Genomic DNA, 11558 nt, shown 5'->3' with positions numbered 1-11558 from the left:
CAACATCGTCACGGTAATCCCCCACCGGGCCCACCGGTGAGACACGTGGAAATCGGGGTGTGACACTTGTTGACCCGTTAAGTATGTTAACCAAGCATAGAAAGTAGAGGACAAAATAATATAAGAAGCAAAGAATCATAAAGCTAAATTACTAAGCGGTCACATGCTTAACTTGAAAAGGCGATTAATAGCTCGTTCTTATTCTTCCCATGGATTGCTATGTGGGTAAAAAACCTAAAGCCTCATACAAATCAGAAGTAAAATAATTTAGTTATACAACATATAAGTGGCTGGCATGAAGACATATACATACTCACTGTTAATGGTGTGTGAAAAAGCAAAACTCCACAAATAATGTAGAACTAAATAAAACACCAAACAATCATATGATCTTTTAGTTGAAGATATAAATCGGTAAAGTTTAAAGAACTTAAATACTCCCCTAAGTAGAAGTACTATCATATAATTTTTACCCAATTAGGCAATAAGGTCACTAAGTGGTTCAACACAAACACATTAAAATGTAATTGTATACAGTGACAGCTCGGATGAAGAACAATAAGTGGATTTTTAAAGGTGTTCAACGAAAAACAAAATAATTGGAAATTTACCTTCAACTTGACTAAGAAGTAACCCCCATTTCCGCCAAGCCCTGCCTGTACAACTGTAAAGAGTTAGGAAGACAAAAGTAAACCATCAGTGTAAGAAGAAATCACATAACATAGCTACAGGCATACCAAATTTGCGTATTATTGGAACATAAGAACTTTTTCCCCTTTCTAAACTCTTTTTTTATGACAAAACCAAATTAGAGACACCATATAAGAATCTCAAGTGTTTATAAAAAAATTGATTTTGTGCGTTTATAGAAAACCTTTTAAACAAAAAAAGACACTCTGAAATAAGTTTAAAATGTGGATATTGAATATTAACAACAGAAGGCTACAACCTGCAATGTAAAAGAAAATACCTGAATTTCCATTCGGCTAAAAATCAACAAAAAGTTATGTGGCTTTATATCACAATGGAGGAAGCCTCCTGAATGTGTATATTAAACTCCATTCAACAATAAGACGGAAAAAAGTTCGAGAGTTAACAAATATGTTTGATTAATCTCATTACAGGGGTTGAAATCATATGGGATCAACAATCAACATAGAAGGCATGAAGATTCAACTTTAAACATAATCTCAATCATGGTTTTTTGTATTTAAAGTGCATCACAAATCAAAATGCTATTAAGTTAGAATAACCAAAAGATGAAAAGATGGATTCAAAGTGAGTTTTTTTAATAATAGTTGATATGATAAGTACAAATGTATCTAGTTAAAAAAAAACAAATGGAGAAACACGATATTTTAAACAACTAAAAAAAAGAAAAACCAACAGAAATTTGAAAACAGGGGAAAGAAGAATATTCATTTCTTAGGATGTTAATTTTTACCATGATTTGTAGCCACTCTAATGGCATCCAACATCGTCACTGAAATACATGTATTTAATTTAAATCAGCTGAAGATTCAAGAAAGTTAATCTATGTGAATAAAATCAATAATTAATTATAGAAAAATTACCAGTGTCAAATTTGTTTGGGGGTGCAAAATAATGCCTCTTCCTAAAAGATTTCTTGTGACCAAAGCTCTAATTTCATCATCAAAACCCCTGCAATGATAATTTCACTAAACTTGCAGTGTTGAAACAAACAATAATAAAACTACACACTACAAAATAGGATTTCTAGATATAAAAAATTCAATAACCACATGAAACCTAATAAGATGAAAACAATTCAATAATCACATTTGCAACCTAATTTTTGAGAAAAAAAAACAACACCCACCACTCGATGTTAGACCATTGCCATTCTTACACCATACGAACCCTAGCCACCACCAAGAACGTTTTTAGTCATCACGAACGACTGAAACAAAGCTCTGGAAAAAATCTAAACATAAGATCATCTAAAACGACATGAATGTTAAAAATCCCTAAATACTATGTTCTCCATCACAAAACAAAACATAATAAATCAAAAACCCTAGCGCAGCTGTCAAGAGAACGCGGCTACTACACCGTCGCTGCTGTTGTCATGGTTCTCCGTCACAAATCAGAACATCCACTATAATTGAAAATTGAACATTTATAAATTGAAAACTACCTATACAAATCAAAACAAAAACCAAAAATAAATCGAAGAACTAACCAATATCAGACTATGACGGCGCTGACGGAGAGGTGCCATAAACTTCAGAATTAGAGGCGAATTAGCAAGGCAATAATCGATTGTTGTAGATGATGCGTGAAGGAGATGATGATAGATTTGATTAAGACGAAGATGATGAAGAGTGACTGCTGTTGTTGTTCGTAAAAAAACAAATCTTCAGAAGTAAGAAGGATGCCAGGGGAGAACATCAAGAGACGGAACGTCGATGGAGGAGCAAAGAATCTAGGGTTTGATCCTGGATAGTAGCAAAGAACATTAGAATAAATAATTATAGGTAATTAACAAATACAAACCTGCTGATTGAAGACGAATGAAGGATTGAATGTATGTCGCAGATGGATGGGATGAGAGAAAGGGGTTTCTAGAGAAAACCCTAGGATCGCGAGTGAAAATCAAATCAATTTAATCAAGGATTGAATGTTAAAGAATGATAAAATTATCATTTTTAATTGAAATTATGTGTGAACTAACCTTGTTCTTGAAGATTAATTTGAAAATCTTGATGAGCGACGGTGAAGAAAGCGTATCAGAGAAGAAGAGAATGGGAAAATTGATTGGCTTATTGGTTTAAATATGGACGGAAAAAGGAGGACCCGAATAGACTAAATGGATCCCGTGTCGGGTTAATTCAAGGGAAATGAGGAGAATGAATATTTTGGCGGGAAAATGAGCTTTTGAGGCCCTAGGAGGGGGACATGTGTCCCCTAATTAAGGCTTTTATTAGGTTGTATAGATTTACTCGCTATTCAATATCAACTTAATTAAAGAATGGATGTTTTATACATTTATTATAAAACGTCTTACAATTATAGAAATCATAGAAGAAAATTACAATACTTACAATATGATACAAAATCTTGACAACATATCAATTAATAAATAATTATCATTCGTACCATTATCATTTAAATAACCAAATTAGTAACGTTAAACCATTTACAAAACATCATCCAAAACGTTACTAAGCGATGATAAAAAAACATGTACATCACATGAAAAACTTAGTAACCTGCCCTATCGTTAATAAAACTAAAGTAGCGTACCAACATAAACAGACATAGTTAACAAAATAACCGAAAACCAAAACATAAATCCACTGTTTTGTAAACACCAAATAGCATTATACGGTTTTTAACCACTAACACATCCCATCTACCTTCACCACCTCAATGGTAAATCAACATACCTTTACTTTTGACATAAACCATATGAAACTCGGAATCCCATTCCAACTGTTTGTCTCGAACAAAATGATTCATGCCAGAAACGTTGTACCTCGGACATCCTTGAGAGTGCTCGACACCAATGGATACGTTCCAACTCAAACCAGCAGAGTCCTGGATAATCAAATCCATCTTACGATCCAAACCGTGCAATTGTGCCCACTTCTTTTTCAGGCGCTACGAATAACAATAAAAAAATTTAAACATTTAAGTGATTAAATAGGAATCATCAAATTATAAAAAATACAAAAAACAACATACATTAGTAATATGAAAATGTAAAAATGAAAAACTTACATAATGATTGTCCACACGAAATACAACCGGTACTTCGTCATCCATATTTTCTTCAACACCAACTACAGGAATGGGTTTAGGCAAATCATCATCAGAAACTTCAATTACCTCATTTATAGGTTCTTTTTTTGTAACATGTAGTTCTGGTGGTAGAGTTAATAGGGTAGGCTTGCAACAGAAAACACTCAACTCATAGTTCCTCAAATCAACCATCTCAAAAACAACCAAATGATGATCAGTAATAGACATCTCCTTTTTGATGCGACTCCAACCAGTTGTAATATAGAGTTCATCGTCAATAACCTCCATACGGACGAACCATTTACGATTACCGGACGACCATACCACAGCAGGATATATCGGAAAAGTATTGAGCATCTTGTGATGAACAAACATCCTATTGACGTACTACACGTGATATGCAAAACACAAACAGCATGTCAGATGTTAAACATACATAACTTAAATTGTCAAACAAATGTAATTTAAATTGGATAAGTACCATGCAATTATCTCGGTCCTTTAGATGTCCAGGTTGGTAGTAGAAATACTCAGACGGCGCAAGAGATATATCTTGATAAAAGTAGATGAGACGAAAAGAAGATAAAGCTTCTTCAAATTGGAAAACCAACCAGGAATTGCATGGTAACTTCAAAGAAGTTACCATATCAAACCAACCGTTATACAGATAGTAGTTGCCCGCGATCTTAATAATTTTTACTTCAAAAATCCTCCCATCTACAGTGCGGATCTCAGCTTTCTTTTCCGGGTAGTTGAATGATTTTATCCAGTCCCCATACAATGCCGGAAGTTTCTATACACAAACATAGTACCTAATGTTATTAGTAGTTATACAATATATAATCACATACAACATATTATAAAAATAATTATCATGGTCAAATATTGTTATAGTCTTAACACTAACCAACGATTTCCTGACGTTGTCACGTATACGAGCAGCGAATCCATAAACCATTTCAGCTTTCTACGGATGCCTGGAACATGACACGATAAGAGTTATAATTAGACCATCAAAACATAAGGAGTACAACTATGATAGTTCAAAAAAGATCTTGAAATAAGCAAAAATTGACTCCATTAACAAAAGCAAAATTCTTCAAATACAGTATGCAACCAACATTAAATGTCAATATAATCAAAACACAATCCATTACTACAAAATCAACAAATATTAACCTAAGTTTATGTCATACCCAATAACATCACCAATAAACAAAAAATAATCTCGACAATGGTTGCCCTATCCAGTTGAATAATAAATAAAGGATCAAGAACAAAAACATATCCTTGTATAAGATTGAATATATATAAAGTAAATCGGAACGGAATCAAACATTGAAAGTAAATTCGTAAAACACAAAATTTTTCAAATACAATCTAGTTATACATATTAACAGTCAACCAAATCAAAAAACAATACATTACTAAAATCTTCAATTTTAAACTAATTATATGTCATAACCAATAACAGCACTAATAAAGAACAAACAATCTATGAAAATGGTTTGCGTTTCCGGTTTAATAAAAAACAAAAGATCAAGAACAACAACAAATCCTTTTATAATATTAGAAAATAAATCAAGAATATATGAAACGGAAACAAACATTGAAAATACATTACTTAAACTACATAGAGAAGAATCAGATTAGCTATCGAATAGTTTAAGATTACCGATGAAGATTTCTGAGCAAGAATGGATGAACTGGATGAAGAAGAAAGGGTTTCTTGGTTTGCGTGTAGGAGAAAGAGAAAGAACTGATATTTTGTGTGAATATTATGAACCAAATCTATATTATATATGGATCCGTTTTTTTTTGCATATCGGGTCGTATTCAAGGTTTTCGGATGCCGCCTTACCCGTTATAATAAGGAGGATTTTTTTGGAGCCAAAACCAATTTCAAGAAGCCCTATGCTGATGCCACATCATCTCTCAAGCCCTTATAACATGACACCTAAGCCCTTATTTATCATGTTTATATATATATATATATATATATGTAGGATAATTAATAATTAATTGACTAGTTAATTAAAGAGAGAAAAATTAATGATATGAGTTATAAAGGAAATAACATTTTACTATAACATGTCCTTTCTTCTTTTTCTTCTCACAATAAATTTCTTTTTAAATGAACCTCCTCTCATTATATAATAGATATTAAAACCTATATAAAGAAGCAACTTGGTTTGGCTTTCATGACTTGTAACATGTGCTTTGGGTGTTTTTCAAAAAAAAAAAAAACACACTTCTTGTGTAGATGTATGTTGTACTTGGGTGTACAAGTGCTTCTTCATCATCTTATACGCGTCTGAGTTGTGACCCTGGTTTCTTTCTTTCCCACAAAAAGTTTCTTTCTTTCCCACAAAATCAACACATCCCCCAGATTATTTCTTTGTCTCAAAACCAAAAACTTCTCACAAAATCTGCCAGAGAAAGAGGTTACGGTGCAGAGGAGAGAGAGAGATTGAGGCGGTGGCGGAGGTGGTGGCGGAGACACGCCGGCCTTCTTCCTCAGCTTGCTAGGGTTCTGCTACTGCGTTCATAACCCCCTATTATTCGACAGTTATTACATTAACATGTTCTCCCGTTTTAAAACAGTTGGTGGTCCGCGGTGGTTCACGGTGGAGCTTAGGTTTCCACCAATCGTCTCTCTTCTATGGTCAAGACGGGTGAATCTGATGCATCGAATCGAGTTTTTAAAATGTGAATGCTTGCTTCACAGTCATCGTTATGCCTAAGATTGTTGTTTCATATGGTATCGTGGTGTTGAGGTGTATGTTTCCTCTTTCTCAAATCTAATTTTACATTTACAATTTTCCCCTAATTTATCATTGTTTTGTATTCTAGGGTTTATGTTTCAGGTTATTACATTTAATAAAGGTATGTATTACTGTTTACGCTTCTCATGTGTTATTCATTTTGCTAACCGGTAACTAACTATCTAATAGGAGAGAATCAAATTAAGGCCGTATAGTGGAATGGTCAACGTTGACTTTGGAAAAGGAATTGGGAAAAAAGATGTGTATCTATTGTAAGTTATGAATTTCATCCTTCATATCTATCCGCAAACCGTATCATATAATCAAGTGGAATTTAAAATCTTTTAAAATCTTTATAGGAATTTCATCCTTCATATCTATCCATCTGTTAGTGCTCGGTTTGGAACTGCTCCGTTTTTTTCTGGAACTGGGCAATGGATGCAATGACACATTTTCTTCCTTCTGTAAGATGCGCAAGTGAAAATCAAATCTGTTTTTCTACATTAGTATTAGAGGTGGCAAAATGGGTGGGATGGCTGGTTGGGTAACGGGTCAAATCGGGTTCGGTCAATACATGTGTTTTTCGTATAGGGTCCCAAATTTATCTTACATGCTTCATTGTAATTTTTTAGTTTCAAACCTCTAAAACTAGGGGTGTTTATCGGTTCAGTTTATTCGATTTTCAAAATTTTGTACCCTCAAACCAAACACTGAATCGGTTAAAAACCAAACAAACCTGTTTCAACCAAATTCAACCGAATTGAAGCAAAGTTCATTTTTGCTGATTATATTCATGTTTGTGTTCTGAACAGCAAGTCATAAACTAATTTAAACCAGATAATGATTCAGTAGTTTGTGTCATAGATGGATATGCTACAGAGCGTGTCTCAATGAGAGTAATTTGTTAAAAAATCTTTTTCTTTATACAAAAATATAATCTCCACTAATAAGACCTTCAAAGCTGCCCTCAATTTAGTTATGGTAACCGTATATATATTCTTTCTACTTTTGAACAGGTTGATTTAGAGTGTTCAGGTGGACGGCAAACAATTGGTGTTTTCAGTCATAAAAGACTCTCTATGTAAGTCATATTTTTCCTAGACTTAATATAGAAGAATCAATGGCCTATTCTTTGAGAATTCATTAAAAGACTGGTATTGTATTTTGCATGAATGCTTTTCAGATCAGTTGGTTACTCAAAAGCTACATTTGCTCTTGCTGTTCTTGAGGGCAATACACAACCGAGCGTGTGGTTTCCAGAAGAGGTACGTATGACAAGCACATTAACAAATGCATAATCATTTGTACACCAGTATAAATGTTATTAGATAGCGTTTATAATTTGTTTGTGTACATTGTGCCTTAATTTGTTAGGCCTCACCCCCGCGTTGTGGCGGGGGCCTAAAACTATGCCAAATAACATCAATGCGACACCGCCGGAAGCGACCACCACGCTGTGATGTGTTAAGTTAAGTCACAAAATTTAGAACCAAGCATAGAGCGCAAAATTTGCGGAAATGAGAACTATAAAGGACCAAAGTTGAAAGTAAAAAAGTTATGAGGATAGATTGTAAAAGCTAAAAAGTTTTGGGTTAAAAGTAAAAAACAAATAGTTTTTCATTTTCCGCAAATTTTGCGCTATATGCTTGGTTCTAAATTTTTTGACTTAACACATCACAGCGTGCGTCTTTGGCTTAACGTTTTTACGTTTCGTTCTAAATTTTGCTACGTCGAAATATGTGTTTTCATATGGTTAATGCATCATATAACGTTCGGACTAATCCATTCAATATTTACGATGTACCCGCGCCGCAACGCGGGCGGGTCTTAACCCTAATTTATATAATTTATGAAGGTGTTAGTACCGGTTATCTTTTTGACTTTTTCGTTTTGCCATCAAGCTTTGTGACTTAGAATTGACATCTTTACACATAGAGTTTCATGAATCAATGGTCTGATATATTGTATTTGTATACTTCATTATCTTTTATGAAACTTAAGACAAATGTTATATAAAAATAAAAAAATAGATATATGGGTAAACTTATATTTTCTTTATCTCTATATAATATCTAATCAAAGAGAAGTATTTGATAAAAAATAAACACCCAAACTATATTTTACTTTTTCTTTTATTCTAGAATTTTAATTCTCTTATTATATTCCTTTTGTGCATATCTTTTTTATATCTTTTTGCTTAACTAAATAATTATCTATGATTCAATGAAAATTCTAATTGAACGGGGCAAGTATAGTAAATTTGTATTTTATCGTTATAAACTAAACATATGCCAACCAAACGACATTGGTGTCGATAGTTTATTCGTTTTTATTGTTTTCTCGACGTGACGATATAAAATTCGTTGAACACAAAATTGTATTTACAATAAAGTATTCCTTGGCATTGTAAGTTATATCGAGTGTCAATACCACACCGGTACCATAACGAACCATGATGATACTGTCTGAAAACCCGTCGCAAAGCGTGAAGGCATCCCACTAGTTAATTTAAAACAATATAACTATTTTGTTTTAGTTAAGTGATTTGAACCAGGTTGAAAATTCGTGTTCATCCCAGGATTTTTCTAGTGAAAATTACAGATAAATTGAGATCATCTTGCATTGTTTTCTTGAGATCATGAACGGGTTGGATGCTAGCACTCGAAGACGGTTTGAAAATACGCAACCGGTCCTAGTGTTGATCGAGTCTTGTTACGAGGAGAATGATTGTATTTTGCTTATGAAGACGGGAATGATACAAGTTATCATGTCAATGCTAGGGTGGGGTGCTTGCTAAAACTTAGAATAAAAGTTATGGTAACTTTGTATTGTATCTCACTCATATCTTTGGTAGCTTAGAATAATATAAATTCATAAAATGTTTCTGTGAAATATAAGTAACTGAAACTTTCAATATCCCCATGCTATTATGCACCATTCTATATATTATAAAAATAGTTATATATTAGGCATAGTTATACTACAATGCCTCAACACCTTATGATTTAGTGGAGATGCATAAAAGTATCAGGTTCAATGATACTACGAAACGGATTATCCTATCCGTCATCGTATTATCATGTTGGTGTATTTGAAAAGCTCACAATAAGTTGTATTCTCAAATAAATAAAGACGTCTTGGTTGCAAGACTGGTGGATTTTTGGGGATGAAAATAGGTCTAAAATACAAACTCTGGAATGGTCTAATTGGTGTAATTTTGACCTTTCGGCAGTGGCGGAACCAGAATTTTTTTTCAGTGAGATCCATTTTTTCGATGTTCAAAATTTTCATAACAAACGTTAAAATTTTCGGGCCGGTCCTCGTTCGGGTCTGGTCATAGCGAGGTTTGAACTAGATTTAAAAAAAAAGAGGAAAAACAAGCTATACAAGGATTGAACGCATAACCTCTTATTGGTAAAGAGGGGGATTTACCACTACGCCAGGATTCCTTTTCTTTTTATGATGTCCACCTAATTGTATTTAAGGTGTCTTTATACAATTTAATATACCGAATCTACTAATTTTTTTAAAAACATTGGGGTCCGGGGACCCTGACCCACTCTATGTGGGTTCGCCCCTGCCTTTCGGATTGATAGATGTTTGTTATTTTGGGCGTATTCAATGTATCTGGCTCCTTGCTAGTCGTCATCTTCATTTTTTCTAACAAAATTTTGTTGTTAAGAAAAAAAATATACTCAAATTAAAGAGAATAAAGCGTTTGATTTTATGATGCACCTTTTCTCTTCAGATAACAATCTATAAAAAAATGATGAAAATTGATAACAAAATATAATTTTTTGCCCTTACGATCATAATACATGTATAATATTACAAAATTGTCACCTTCTCATTTTAAGAATCAATTTGTTTCAACCAAGAGTAGAAATCCACTTTATATACTTCTCACAAAACTTTACAGAAAAAAGCGATAAGAATGTTTTAGAGGGGCTTCTAACTATAAAAGTGTTATTGTTATACTGGAGGGTTGAAATGAGAATAATTTTTTTTGTAAGAAGAAAAAAATAAGAAGTTTCAATCAATAAGAATGATTCATTCTACTTCATTTAATATTTGCATTTAATTTTAATATAAGGGTATATTGGTAAACTTACATAAATCATTAATTTGTATTCTTCCCTTTAATAACTAACTAAATTAAACTAGACGATGTAAAAACGTTTACCCACAAACGCACGTTGCGTCGTGTTAACTCGCAAAAATTTAGAACGAAACGTAAAAACGTTAAACCAAAGACGCACGTTGCGATGTGTTAAGTCACAAAATTTAGAACCAAGCATAAAACGAAAAATTTGCCGAAAATGAAAACTATAAAGGACCAAAGTTGAAAGTAAAAAAAGTTGCGATAATAGATTGCAAAAGATAAAAAGTTTTGTCTTAAAAGTAAAAAAAAAAAACAAATAGTTTTGGGTTAAAAGTAATTTATAAAATATTTTTGAATGAAAAGTAAAAAAATCGATTTTTTTTAAACCGCTAAAGCCAAGGTCACGACAACCATATGCATAACCATTTTTTCTTTAGAAAACCCCCAAAGCACACCCCGCGTTGTGGCGGGGCGTAAAACAATGTCAAATAGTACTAAGGTCACACAACCGTCATCGACCACCAACACTGACTCGACCTAGGATTTGCTTTCTTTAGAAAACCCCCCAAAGCACACCCCGCGTTGTGGTGGGGTATAAAACGGTGTCAAATAATACTAATGTCATACAACCGTCATCGACCACCAACACAGACTCGACCTAGGATCTGCATGTTGCGACGAACCTGTCAAACATGAAAAAATAGAGGTAAAAAACGTTGAACCACACATGCACGTTACGTCGTGTTAACTTTCAAATTTTAAAATAAACATAAAAAAGTTGAACCATACTCGTACGTTGCGTTGTATTAAGTCGAAAAATTTAGAACTATACGTACAACGAAAATTTGCCAAAGATGAAAAGTATAAGTGACAAAAGTTGTGAAGTTAAATTGCAAATAATGAAAAGTTTTGGGTTAAAGTTAAAA

The 11558-nt window shown here is 33.2% G+C and overlaps 2 long non-coding RNA genes across 7 annotated transcripts; one reads left to right on the top strand and one right to left on the bottom strand.

Moving 5' to 3' along the window:
• Positions 1 to 234: 234 nt before the first annotated feature.
• On the bottom strand, positions 235 to 1855 carry LOC110902965. 3 transcript variants are annotated; one of them, XR_002571554.2, is made up of 4 exons: positions 1841 to 1853; positions 1575 to 1662; positions 971 to 1038; positions 235 to 664 (listed from the first exon to the last, which is right to left on the bottom strand). It is a non-coding gene; the product is annotated as an uncharacterized LOC110902965 (long non-coding RNA). The 3 variants fall into 3 exon arrangements; XR_004877489.1 differs by lacking the exon at positions 971 to 1038 and having other exon boundaries at positions 1841 to 1855; XR_004877490.1 differs by having other exon boundaries at positions 235 to 1038.
• Positions 1856 to 6065: 4210 nt separating this feature from the next.
• Positions 6066 to 9446, top strand: LOC110898612. Of its 4 annotated transcripts, XR_002569511.2 has the most exons (7): positions 6066 to 6544; positions 6619 to 6651; positions 6720 to 6802; positions 6890 to 6994; positions 7547 to 7611; positions 7714 to 7795; positions 9109 to 9446. It is a non-coding gene; the product is annotated as an uncharacterized LOC110898612 (long non-coding RNA). The 4 variants fall into 4 exon arrangements; XR_002569509.2 differs by having other exon boundaries at positions 6066 to 6651; positions 9132 to 9446; XR_002569510.2 differs by having other exon boundaries at positions 6066 to 6651; positions 9120 to 9446.
• The last annotated feature ends 2112 nt before the right edge of the window (positions 9447 to 11558 follow it).

This window comes from Helianthus annuus, chromosome 13, assembly GCF_002127325.2.
Source record: "Helianthus annuus cultivar XRQ/B chromosome 13, HanXRQr2.0-SUNRISE, whole genome shotgun sequence".
NCBI lineage: Eukaryota > Viridiplantae > Streptophyta > Magnoliopsida > Asterales > Asteraceae > Helianthus > Helianthus annuus.
The sequence above is the reverse complement of the archived record's forward strand: the minus strand, read 5'-3'. Positions and strand labels throughout refer to the sequence as shown.